Raw genomic sequence first — 12,211 nt, 5'->3', positions numbered from 1 at the left:
ATTTTTAATATTTTTAAATCATAGGAAAATCATAAAAAATTATTATTTTTACATATTTAACTTTTAGTCTTTAAAATTAGCATTTTTTTAGTTAATTAGTTGTTTTAATGTTAAAAATAAATAAAGAATTTTAATTTCTACAAAAATAGATTAATTTAGGATTTTAATTAATTAAAGAAAAGAAAAAAGGAGAGAAGGAAATTAGGAAGAATATATTTTTGGTCTTGTTTCTTCTAAAATTGGGTCAATTCCTAAAATGGCCCAAATTAATTTTAAACCCCAGCCCAATTTCAATACCAATACCCATTTGACCGATTACCCTTTTTTTCATTTTTTTACCCTAATCCCTCACATAGCTAAGACAAAAAATACCATCAGATCTTTTCCCCATCTCTAGCTGAGCGCACCTTTTCCTTTCTTCACCACAAAAAAATTGAACCCTCCCCTCCCATGGCGACTCATCTTCTATACAACAGCCGCTAGCTTCAAGTCCTCTCCTCCCTCTATAATGGTTGTCACAGCCAATTCAGGAAATTTAAAAATTCAAAAAGAAGTCTGAAGAAAGTTGATTTCAAAGCTCAAATTTTTCTCTTCCTGGGTTTTATAAACTGTAGAAGCTCGATCTTGAAATTGTTGTTGCTTCGCTGAATGGTCCAAACTCCCTTCTCACATCATAGCTGTTGGTTGGTTGGTTGTTCTTGTATCTCCTGCTGTAAGCTTTCTGCCCAAATTATTTGAATTGGTTGGAGATGAAGTTTACGGTTTGCATTAAAGAAATGTTGATAGATCTGTAGTCTCAAATTTCTTAGGAGCACGTCCGGCTGATCTTTCTACCAGAAAATTACAGGTGTGGACATATCTGAAGTGAATCAATTGAATATATCTCCTATGAATTTCTTGCTCTTTTGCTGGTTATTTAATTCTTGACAGTCTCTTCTTACATATGTTATCACAATCGGACTATGGCATTACCGGTTTTCAGAACAAGAGATTGTTCCTAGTATTTGTATATGACTCTAGTTGGTTTTCTTTAGCAATCAGTTTGTCAGACTCTTTTCTTTATCAAGTAAAGAAATTTTCATAATGAAAAGGCCAAAATATAAGCGGCCATGTACAAGTGGTTAGACATAAACAAAAAGGAATGAGATCGAGCATAAACAGATATAAATCAGTTGCTTAAGATTTGTTGGTTCTAATATTTACAAACGCTATTCAATGTTGGAATTTCGAGAAAGTAACTTCTGCCATTGGTTGTCATTAAGTTTTCTTAATTTTTTTTTAAATAAAGTCAATGATGGAATGAATTAGCTCCGTAATTCTGGATACTCAGACGTTGATAGTGAGGTTATTACATAGTTATTTCTTAATTGTTCACGGTCACGCAAATCTCAAAATTTAGGATAACGGAATCATGAACATCCGTAGTTTGCTTTAGTTGAGTATAACCTTTTGAAATAAATTGATGCGTGTCATGCCAAATAAAATCTCAAAGCTCATGGCCCTCATTTAATTAATTTTAATCTTTAGAATTCGAGGCGTGCCATTAGTGAATTTTCCATACCCGTCGCAAACTTGAAAGTGCGTAGTTGCTTTAGGCGCATAATTTAAATTAATTTTTTTAAACTCGGGTGTGCATTTCATGTGACCCAAATCCAAATATCTACAACGTTAAATAAAATATGTTTCGGACTGCGGGTACATTTCATGTGGCATGGTCCAAAGACGCATTTTAGATGACATTGAAATCTTCTTAAAATTAATTAAAAGCGGTTAATTGTTTAAAATATACCATAGGCTAAAACATGTATTAAAATCAGATAATAGGCCAATTGTGATAGTTTAAGCGACCGTGCTAGAACCACAGAATCCGGGGGTGCCTAACACTTTCCCTCGGGTTAACAGAATTCCTTACTTAGAATTTCTGGTTCGCAGACTTCACAGGGAAAGTCGAATCTTCCTCGATTTGGGATTTAAAAATAAACCGGTGACTTGGGACACCAGAAAACAAATCATCCCAAGTGGCGACTCTGAACAAAAAATGAACAAAAAATGAATAAATAATCTCATTTCGAATAATGTCACTTAAAATAGAAAAACTCTCTTATATACTACCTTCGGATGTGTAAAAAGGAGGTGTGACAGCTCTGGAGACTCTACTGAGGACAAGAACCCAGAATCTCTGGTTCAGGGTTTAGAATTTGAACTTAGATGAATTGTTATAGTTGGCTTTATTTATTATCTGATTTTGTTACATGTTTGGGCCTAATGTGCTTTCTTTTATCGCTTTGATATTCTGTGAACTGTATATAAACTGCTACAAAACCCTTCTTGTCTCTGAGTCTTCTAAATCATGGAGGAGTGTGCACTCGTGTGACTTCTCTTCTGTTAGAGTCATATCCCAAATTTTAGAACGAGGTTCGGACAAGTTGCAAAGCCGGTGAAGCTTCTGTATTTCCGGTACACTGCCCCCCGTCGGCTCGAGTTGTCCGCTCGGGTAAGCCAGGTCTAGAACAATACACCTAGGTTTTAAACCTAAAATAACATAGTCTCATGTCGGATCCCTAGTAGGAACGCTTGTTTGCATCACGTGCATTTGACTTTGGGGACTCAAGGGGTTGGGTCCGTCTAGGACTGGTGCACACAAATTAAAAGACCATCCTGATACATCTTACGTGCTACTTGCGTATCTGTCTGTTTTGGCTTGCATATTGACTGGCTTCTGGAATAAGGAAAGAAAATGAAAAAAATATAAAAGGAAAAAAAATCAAAAAAAAAAAAGAAAAGAAAAGAGAGTGAGATGTAGATATTTGAAATATCCTGAAACTCTGCCGAAATTTTGAAAAATAGAAAAAGAGGTCATTTCAAAATAAGTCATGTTTTTCTTGTTCCGTCAAAACGGGCGAACTACGCAGGTCTAATTCTCACCGGATGTGAGATACGTAGGCAAACCTCATCGGTTCCGGCCCATAATTTTCAAAAAAATCCAAAAATATTTTCCTTTACTTCCTCTCTAGAAAAGTTTTTTTTTGAGACACCCAATTTTCAAAAAGTCCAAAAATATTTTCCATTACTTGCTTCTTTAAAAAGCCTTTCTTTTAGACCCTAATTGTTTTTTAAAAAAAATACAAAAATATTTTCTTTTAATTTCTTCCAAAAATTCAAACATATTTTCATTCTTTTTTCAAAATTGAAAAGAAAATTCAAAATTCAAAATATTTTATTTTTTTAGAAGCATTTCTTTTATAAATTCAAGATAAAATTCCAAAAAATATTTTCTTTCTTCTTTAGAAGTTTTTCTTTCGAAATTCCAGAAAAAAATTCAAAAAAAAAATCTTTCTTCTTTAAAAGTCTTTCTTTGCAAAAATGCTGAAGAAAAATCAAAATCCAAAAATATTCCCTTTCTTCTTTATAAGTCTTTCTTTCGAAAAAAAAATATCGAAAAAATAAAATAAAAAATATTCCCTTTCTACTTTATTCATGATCTTCCCGAACTACGCAAGATCTGATTCATGTTCCCACATGATATGTAGGCAACCCACATCAGGTTCGATCACCATTAAAAAGAAGTGAAAAAAATAAAGAATTGAAAAAATACTGATAATAATAAGGACAGACTGAGTCCATTCTAACATGTTTTGTTTTGAATTGTGAAGAAAGTTGAGGTGGTCAGTTTGTGGTAAGCTGGAAGCACAAGATCCAAGGAAAAATGATAACTGACATCGAAGCTATTACAAGTGCTCAAGAGACTCGGGGTCAGAGGGTTCAACAAGAGTCTACTATGGTTGAGAAAAATAGAATACTGAAACAGCAAATGACCGAAATGTGTCAAGCATGGGCCAGTGGTCAAGGACAACCTCATCATGAGTCACAATTTGCTACACAGCAAGAGCAGTATCACTCTCCTGAGTACCACTCGTACTCGTTTGATCTTCCTGCAAACATGAGAAGCCTGCCCAAAAGATGGTACAGGAAGAAATGACGCAAAGAGTGAAAAGCTTAGAACAACGGTTGAAAAACATGCAAGGGTTGGCAGGTCAAAAGAGTGTTGCCTTCAAAGATCTATGCATGTTCCCCGATGTCCACTTGCCTCCTGGTTTCAAGACTCCCAAATTTGAAAAGTATTATGGATATGGAGATCTCATAGCCCACCCGAAAAGGTATTGCAATCAACTGAGAGGTGTGGGAAGAAATGAAGAATTGTTGATAGCTTATTTTGGGGAAAGCCTTACGGGAGTAGCCTCCGAATGGTTTATGGATCAAGACAGGTCTCACTGGTACGTCTGGGATGACATGGCATTGGCCTTTGTCAAACAGTTCCAATACAACATCGACATTGCCCCAGACCGCATTTCCCTTTCAAACCTGAAGAAAAAACCAAGTGAAAGTTTCAGGGAATATGCCATTAAATGGAGAGAGCAAGCAACTCAAGTTAAGCCACCCATAGATGACCATGAGCTAATCACTGTCTTCCTTCAAGCGCAAGAGCCAGATTACTTTCAAAACATGATGTCCGCAGTTGGCAAATCCTTCTCGGAAGCAATCAAAATGGGAGAAATGGTAGAGAATGGTCTTAAGACAGGCAAAATTATTAGTCAAGCAGATTTTAAAGCCGCAACTCAGGTTGTTCGGGTTGAATATGATATTTTTAGCGACACAAATGAGAAGGTTGAAGAAATCATGATGACATCGGGGTCGAGAAGAGGTCCCAGGAGAACATCTCGAAGGTTGAGCAGCCTCCTCAAGTTTTCCATGACTCCCCTGAGCAGTATTATCTACCTCATAACCCTCAATACTTTGTCACTCCACCTCAGTATGTTGTCCAGCCACCAAAACACCCTAGAAGGCGAGCACAAGCATCACGAAATCTCCAACAGTCTCCACAAAATTTTCAGGTGCCCTATAACCCACATCCAAGCCATAGGTATAAAGGGGAACAAAGGTTGAAAGATAATTTTACACCAATAGGAGAGTCCTATGCAAGCTTATTTGAGAAGTTAAAGCATTATGACATGATTGAACCTATTCCTCCAAATCATGTGGACCCAGGTGAGAGAAGCTTTGACCCTTCTAAAAGGTGTGAATACCATTCCAATGCCCAGGGGCACAATGCTGAAAGCTGTCGGGATTTGAAAAGAGAAATAGAAAGGATGATCCAGGGAAACCTGATTGTGATCCAAGACAGTGACACCCAGAATATCGCGCAGAATCCTTTACCTGCATATCATGATGCACACTTTGTGGGGATGATGCCTGGCAACATGAAGTATGAGAATCCTCTCGGGAACTTGCTAACTGAAGTTAATGATGTTTAAATTGGAGAAGGCTTTACTGATTCTGATGAGCAAATTTGTGGCTAAATGTCAAGCCTAACAATTGAAAAGTCATTCCCTTCTCACTAGGAAGGAATCTTGGTAGCTTGTTTTGATGTTTTTTCTATTATCTGGGTTATTTCAGGGTTGTGATCCAGATTTTATTTGTTTTATTGAGTCAAAACTTTCTATCCCTCCATTATGTTGTGTGAGTCTTGTCTGTCTGTTCTGTTGCTATTTTCATTAGCCGGGTTATTTTAGGGTTGTACTCGGATTTTAGGTTGCTTGTTTAGTTGTCAAACCCTTCCATCCTTATTCAATAAAATACAGTTTGTCCTTTTATGTCATTCTATTTCTAATTCTTTTCTCGCTAGTTCTAATGACATGACATGCATGCGAAAATTTTGGCCAAATCTTAGAAACTGATTTAATCTGGAATTGGATAACAAAAAAAAAGAAGAAGAAAAAACACTTTTGAGGATGAATAAAGAGTTGAAGTACTTTGGAACTGAGGTCAAGTAAAATTCACCTTCAAATCATTGTGAAGATCGGGCTTGAGGAAGAATCAATTGAAGTTTGACATTAAGGGATGGAAAGTGTCTTGTGACCACGACACACCAAGAAGACAGACATGTTCGTCAATGTTGGGATCGCGAAAAGATAACATGATTGGCATTCTCGAGGCTAGGAGGCCCTTTTTCCGCTACCCAAGCACTTTATATCCTTTGCCACCCCTTTGAGCATGTGTTATTTTCTTTGGCCACCCTCTTTTGGAATCAAGTTTAGAGTCGAAAAAAAGAAAAATTAAAAAAAAGAGAAAAAAAAAAAGAAAAAAGAAAAAAAGAGTCTATGTCCCAAGAGTACAAACTGGGGCAATTCTTAGCAAGTTCAAGAAAAAAAAAGAAGAAAAGAATTGTCTGCACTCAAAAAAATAAAAGTTGGGGCAATTTGTTTTGAAAAATGAATTATAGTTAGGTCAGATGTTTGAACTACGTGAGACCTGATTCCTTTAAAAAAAAGGGTACGTAGGTAGCCTCACGGTTCGGTCCAACCAGATAAGAATATAGAAGAAAAAGAAAAAATTGAAAAAATAGAAAAATCCAAAAATCCCCAGCATCTGAAACTGGGGCAGAGATTTTATTTCACTTTTGAAAGAGTCGATTCCAAGAGTTGTAAGTCCACAACCCCCTTTACTTTGAGTTTATTTTGAGCCTTCATGATGTTCTTTCTTTCCAACCCTATCCAAAATCCTTACAGATAAGATCTCCCGATATGCCTTCAAGAATGCCAACAGAAGCATGCAATGAGCAACGATTGTCACATGACGTAGAACACCGTCGAGTTTCTCACAAAAAGGGAAAGAAAAAGAAAAGAAAAATGAGAGAGTCTTATTGGTGAAAACCCTCACGGGCACTGTAAGACGACGGTAAGCAGAGATGAATAAATGAGAGAGACTTGTTGATGAAAACCCCTCGGGGAACCACTAGTCGAAAGTGAGTCATGAAGCTGATGCAAAGAATTGGCACGAACAAGCCCGACTTCAAAGCTCATAAGAATAGCAAAAGGGAAGATTGGATTAGCTTGATAGATCAGGCCGTTGAGTCCAAAATGCATGTCATGACCATTAAGGCTAGTTATTGAAAAAAAAACTCTTCCTTCTGTCCTTCTGACAGGGGGCATTTCTTGTTATATTGTTTCTTTATAGCATTGTGTCCTTCCCTCTGAGTCAGTCCTTGTCAAAACAAGCAAGAAAAGATTTCAAAATCTGCTACCAGCTTTTCAGTTGCACAAAGTAAATTTGGCTAGTACACTCGGTTGTTACTTTCAACGTGCCTTGAGGATTCATGCAAAGGCTCCCCCAAAAGACTCTTGTCAGCCTATTTGGCATAAGAAAAGATAACTTGTGATTCTCTCTAACAGACAAATTGCTCAAAAGCAGGAAGTCATTCAAGACATCAGAAAAGATCTTCAATTGGGATAAGGCTGTTTGAGCTGCAAATACAAATGGTACTGGTGTGAAACAATCAGAATTGGTGCAGAACAAAAGTCTTTTGAGACTGACTCAAGCTGATTGAGCAGAAGTCAAGCTGCCCAAGACTCAAGGCCACAAAGCGACCACCATTTTCAAAACTGACAAATTTTTCTTTGTATGAAATAGGAACAAAGCAGTGCAAGGAAAGTGATTCAAAAAGAGAAAAAAAATGAAAAAGAAAAAAAACAAACAAAAAGAGAAGAAAAAGAAAAGACGAGAAGAGCCGACAAAGGGAAGTTTCTCAAATCTTTGCCTTTATTTGTCTTGCTATTGTGCATAAAATCTTGCCATTGATCTTTACATTTTTCCTCCTAGGATAAAAAGTTCTAGTCTGATGGACTTTCCTCCCAATCGAAATCTTAGTCTGATGAATTTTTCTCCTAAGATAGAAAACCTAGTCTGAAGAACTTTCTCCTAGGATCACAATCTTAGTCTGATGAATTTTTCTCCTAAGATAGAGGACCTAGTCTGATGAATTTGCTCCTAGGATCAAAATCTTAGTCGGATTAATCTTTCTCCTAAGATAATAAATTAGAAGACCTAGTCTGATGACTTTTCTCCTAGGATCAGAATCTTAGTCTGATGAATTTTTCTCCTAAGATAGAAGACCTAGTCTGATGAACTTTCTCCTAGGATCACATGTCTTAGTCTGATGAATTTTTCTCCTAAGATAGAAAACCTAGTCTGATGAATTTTCTCTTAGGATCAAAATCTTAGTCTGCTGAATTTTCTCCTAGGATAAACGTCTTAGTCGGATGAATCTTTCTCCTAAGATACAAAAAAAACAAAAAAAAAAGTAGAAAAGAGACCTAGTCTGATGAACTTTCTCCTAGGATCAAAATCTTAGTCTGATGAATCTTTCTCCTAAGATAGAAAACCTAGTCCGATGAATTTTCTCCTAGGATAATAATTTAAAAAAAAGGGAATTCTAAATTTGATAGAAGAGGGGTCAATTTTTAGTTATCAATGTCTAGTTTTCTTGAAATCAGGGGCCCCGCCTGGAGAATAGGGTCAGACTTTACTTTAGTCAAGCTTAGTTTATAATTTTTCTAGTCTATTCTTTAGTTTACTCTCATCATTGCATCAATAGTACAAGTGGTTTATAATTTTGCTAACAACTCACAAATCATCCTAGTGCAAACTGGGTCAGAAAAAATTTCTTTTATTTTGTCTGTTTTGTTGTAATCAGGCGCCCACCTGGAGAGCAAGGGAAGACACCTCAAATTTCAAGGGAAAGCAGTTTTGAAGGAAGACAACTCGAGTTTCAAGGGAAAGTAGTTTCGAAGGAAGATAGTTCAAGTTTCGAGGGAAAATGGTTCAAGGTGCAAGGGAAAATAGTATCGAGTAACAAGAGAAGACGATTCAAGTTCAGCAATCAGGCGCCCACCTGGAGAGCACGGGAATACAATTCAAGTTCAGCAATCAGGAGCCCACCTAGAGAACAAAGCAATTCAAGCGTCGGTAATTAGGAGCCCACCTAGAGAACAAAGCAACTCAAGTGTCGGTAATCAGGAGCCCACCTGGAGAACAGAGCAGCAATTCAAGTGTTGGTAATCAGGAGCCCACCTGAATAACGAAGGGAAAGCAGCAATGTTCGAAGGAAGACGGTCCAGTTCAGCAATCAAGCGTCCACCTAGAGAAAAGGAAAAGCATCTCAGATTACAATTCAAGTCAGCAACAAAGTAATTTCACGTGGAGAGTACGGGTCGACAAAGCAACAAGAACTGCAAGATCAAGTTTGAAGATATAGATAGGATTCTTATAATGCATAGATCATAGTTTAGTCCATCTTCTTTTATTTTGTCATGGTGTAATAAGGAGTTCAGTAAGCAGTAGCAGCAGCAGCAACAGTGAAATCACAGCTTCATGGTAGTCTCAGCTACCGAAACTTCCCGAACTACACTGGCCTGATTCCTTTATAGCCAAGGATATGTAGGCAACCTCAGAAGCAGGGTGCGGTCAAATCTTTCAAAAATGCTTCCCACGGAGTATTCAAACGGGCAAAAATCACTCGTATCAGCTCATTTTATCGTTGCACGAAAACTCTTCGTGTTTCCGAGCAAAGAGGGGCCGCTGTGAGCACGAGATTTTTGCCCTACATGAAAATAACTCCTAAAAAAATAGACCAAAAATAATTTTTTATTTATTTTAGGAATTTTTCTTTATTTATTTGCATTTTATGCATTTTTAATATTTTTAAATCATAGAAATATCCTAAAAATTATCATTTTTACATATTTAACTTTTAATCTTTAAAATTAGCATTTTTTAGTTAATTAGTTGTTCTAATGTTAAAAATAAATAAAGAATTTTAATTTCTACAAAAATAGATTAATTTAGGATTTTAATTAATTAAAAAAAAAGAAAAAAGGAGAAAAGGAAAGTAGGAAGAATATATTTTTTGTCTTGTTTTTTCTAAAATTGGGTCAATTCCTAAAATGGCCCAAATAATTTTAAACCTCATCCCAATTCCAATACCAATACCCATTTGACCCGTTACCCATTTTTTTCATTTTTTTTACCCTAATCCCTCGCATAAAAGGGGGCTAAGACAAAAAAATACCATCAGATCTTTTCTCCATCTCTAGCTGAGCGCAGCTTTTCCTTTCTTCACCACAAAAAAAATGAACCCTCCCCTCCCATGGAGACTCCTCTTCTATACAATAGCCGCTAGCTTCAAGTCATCTCCTCCCTCTATAATGGTTGTCACAGCCAATTCAGGAAATTTAAAAATTCAAAAAGAAGTCTGAAGAAAGTTGATTTCAAAGCTCAAATTTTGCTCTTCCTGGGTTTTATAAACTGTAGAAGCTCGATCTTGAAATTGTTGTTGCTTCGCTAAATGGTCCGAACTCCCTTCTCACATCTTAGCTGTTTGTTGGTTGTTTGTTCTTGTATCTCCTGCTGTAAGCTTTCTGTCCAAATTATTTAAACTGGATGGAGATGAAGTTTACGGTTTGCATTCAAGAAATGTTCATAGATCTGTAGTCTCAAATTTCTTAGGAGCATATTCGGCTGATCTTTCTACCAGAGAATTACAGGTGTGGACATATCTGAAGTGAATCAATTGAATATATCTCCTAATGAATTTCTTGCTCTTTTGTTGGTTATTTAATTCTTGATAGTCTCTTCTTAAATATGTTATCACAATCGGACTATGGCATTACCGGTTTTCAGAACAAGAGATTGTTCCTAGTATTTGTATATGACTCTAATTGGTTTTCTTTAGCAATCAGCTTGTCAGACTCTTTTCTTTATCAAGTAAAGAAATTTTCATAATGAAAAGGCCAAAATATAAGCGGCCATGTACAAGTGGTTATACATAAACAAAAAGGACTGAGATCGAGCACAGATATAAATCAATTGCTTAAGATTTGTTGGTTCTAATTTTTACAAACGCTATTCAATGTTGAAAATTCGAGAAAGTAACTTCTGCCATTGGTTGTCATTAAGTTTTCTTAATTTTTTTTTTAATAAAGTCAATGATGGAATGAATTAGCTCCGTAATTCTGGATACTCAGACGCGATAGTGAGGTTATTACATAGTTATTTCTTAATTGTTCACGGTCACACAAATCTCAAATTTTAGGATAACGGAATCATGAACATCCGTAGTTTGCTTTAGTTGAGTATAACCTTTTGAAATAAATTGAGGCGTACCATGCCAAATAAAATCTCAAAGCTCATGGCCCTCATTTAATTAATTTTAATCTTTAGAAATCGAGGCGTGCCATTAGTGAATTTTCAATGGCTGTCGTAAACTTGAAAGTGCGTAGTTTCTTTAGGCGCGTAATTTAAATTAATTTCCTTAAACTCGGGTGTGAATTTCATGTGACCCAAATCCAAATCTCAACAACGTTAAATAAAATGTGTCTTTGGTTGCGGGTGCGTTTCATGTGGCGTGGTCCAAAGATGCATTTTAGATGACGTTGAAATCTTCTTAAAATTAATTAAAAGTGGTTAATTGTTTAAAATATACCATAGGCTAAAAATGTATTAAAATCATATAATAGGCCAATTGTGATAGTTTAAGCGACCGTGCTAGAACCACGGAATCGGGGGTGCCTAACACCTTCCCTTGGGTTAACAGAACTCCTTACTTAGAATTTCTGGTTCGCGGACTTCACAAGGAAAGCCGAATCTTCCTCGATTTGGGATTTAAAAATAAACCGGTGACTTGGGATACCAGAAAACAAACCATCCCAAGTGGCGACTCTGAACAAAAAATGAATAAATAATCCCATTTCGAATAATATCACTTAAAGTGGAAAAACTCCCTTATATACTACCTTCGGGTATGTAAAAAGGAGGTGTGACAGATGTTATCGAGCTTCTTTCATTCAAACCTTGCATATAGGCCTTAACTACCCAATCATCGGAGACCGGGGATAGTTCCATCCTTTCCATCTGAAATTGGGACACGAACTCCCTTAGCATTTCGTCGTCCCTTTGTTTTATTTTGAATACGTCCAATTTTCTTGTGGCCACTTTTTATGGCTCAAGCGTGTGCTTTTACGAAGGCGTCCACCAACATAGCAAATGAATCAATAGAGTTAGGAGCTAAGTTGTGATACCAGATCATAGCTCCTTTTGATAGCGTTTCTCCGAACTTTTTCAATAACACCGACACGATTTCGGCATCATTCAAGTCATTTCCTTTGATCCCACAAGTGTACGAAGTAATATGTTCGTTAGGGTTTGTTGTCCCATTGTACTTCAATATATCGAGCATGCAAAACTTCTAAGGAAAGGGCATCAGAGCCGCACTCGGGGGGGAAAGGTTTTTGTATGATTTTTTGGGCATCTAGGCCCTTCAAAACTGGAGGTTCTCCCGGTATCTGGTCTACCCGGGAGTTGTAAGTTTTCTCCTTTT

General features: G+C 36.6%; 1 long non-coding RNA gene across 1 annotated transcript; it reads left to right on the top strand.

The window, feature by feature from the left end:
* Positions 1–333: 333 nt before the first annotated feature.
* On the top strand, positions 334–10,711 carry LOC142176550 (uncharacterized). The gene is made up of 2 exons (XR_012705214.1): positions 334–847; positions 8,531–10,711. It is a non-coding gene; the product is annotated as an uncharacterized LOC142176550 (long non-coding RNA).
* Positions 10,712–12,211: the final 1,500 nt, after the last annotated feature.

This window comes from Nicotiana tabacum, chromosome 22, assembly GCF_000715075.1.
Source record: "Nicotiana tabacum cultivar K326 chromosome 22, ASM71507v2, whole genome shotgun sequence".
NCBI classification, from domain to species: domain Eukaryota; kingdom Viridiplantae; phylum Streptophyta; class Magnoliopsida; order Solanales; family Solanaceae; genus Nicotiana; species Nicotiana tabacum.
The sequence above is the reverse complement of the archived record's forward strand: the minus strand, read 5'-3'. Positions and strand labels throughout refer to the sequence as shown.